Raw genomic sequence first — 1,514 nt, 5'->3', positions numbered from 1 at the left:
CGTTTTTGGCAACATTCGATTTTGGCAACATTCGATTTTGACAACATCCGATTTTGGCACATGTGCCAAAATCGAACAGATTTTAGAAGCAACATTACCTTTTAGTTTTCGTTAAAACAGGATCAATTTAATTCAGACAAACATTTTATTTAATTTAATTTATAATAAATAATTTATTTTATAAAAATAACTAAAAACAAGATGAGAAAAAAACCGTTTGATTTTGGCAACATTCGATTTTGACAACACAAAATGTACGGGCATGTTGCCAAAATTGAACGGGGTCTGTACTAAATAAAATTGATGCTTAAATTTGTTTCTTGAAGAATATTTCGTATCTGCATAAAATTTTCAATGAAATTAAGGATTATTTTCATTATAAGAGTGATTGTAAATAAAATAAGGGATGACTTTGTTTGGATACGCTTCTTAATAAAAACCAATTTGAAAGACGACGTAGGTTTTTTTGTTTGTCAAGATTTGCATTTCAATACAAAAGATTTATTAAATTGTAAATCAAAACTGAGATTTAAAAATTAATTTCAATTCGTGAACGTCATAAACCTAGTGTCCCAGAATCAAATTTTTTAAGCCTAGAGTGATACAGGACTAAATACAGAAATTTTTATGGGATTTTGGGACATTTTTTCGGGAGGAACGTGAAAATCCAGATTTTCATCAATAACTTTGGTTTTCTTCGGCCGATTTATTTTGAACACAGGTATACTCAAAGCCCTTATTATGACAAATATATCGTTAAAAAAAGTCAGATGAGGAATCCAAATGAGTTTAGTACCTTAAACAAAGATCCTGAGTTCTCAAAATTCAGAAAAACCATGAGACTGAATTTCAGTAACTAAAGAAACAACACAAGACTTGAAAATCTCAATGAATTTAATCTGGAAAAAAGGGATGACAAATAGAAATATTCATGTTCAGAGAATCACTCAATGATATGAGCAACTCAGCTATGAGTTTGTTCCTATGAATTCATGATATTTATTTCAGTAGATGATAAAATTAAGTTTAAATCAATTGAAAATGTTTGAATGCGAATTACAAGTCTGAGACAGAAATTGAGATGAAAATTCTATAAAGAAACTCTGAACTGTCGATTGGTCCAACTTAAGCATTTAATTTAAGGAATTTAATTTTGGTGTGGAGAAGTGTGGCGGGCCAAAATAAATTCAACTACAAGTTTTTTTAAAGATTTTATTTGCAAAAATATTTTGGCTAGCGAACGGTAGACAATGTGCAACTCCAGACCCCATACACCCAACCTTCGGGTAGTGGTCATATCACCTCTTGTCTCCAACTCCGATTCTCTACTTTCCCGTGGTGCTAGCTGGGGTGCGAGCAACTTTAGCGGAGATCGGGTACCCAACCCCGGTGGAGGCTTTGGTCGCATGCAGACTGAGATAGGGGGCTTCGTACGCGTCTGTTCTCCGTGTCAGGGGCGGCGTGCGGAGTGCAACAAAGTCCTGGTGGTGTTCGGGACCCAAAACAGCAACATC

This window comes from Uranotaenia lowii, chromosome 2, assembly GCF_029784155.1.
Source record: "Uranotaenia lowii strain MFRU-FL chromosome 2, ASM2978415v1, whole genome shotgun sequence".
In the NCBI taxonomy this organism is placed as follows: Eukaryota; Metazoa; Arthropoda; class Insecta; order Diptera; family Culicidae; genus Uranotaenia; species Uranotaenia lowii.
Note: the sequence above shows the minus strand (reverse complement) of the source record.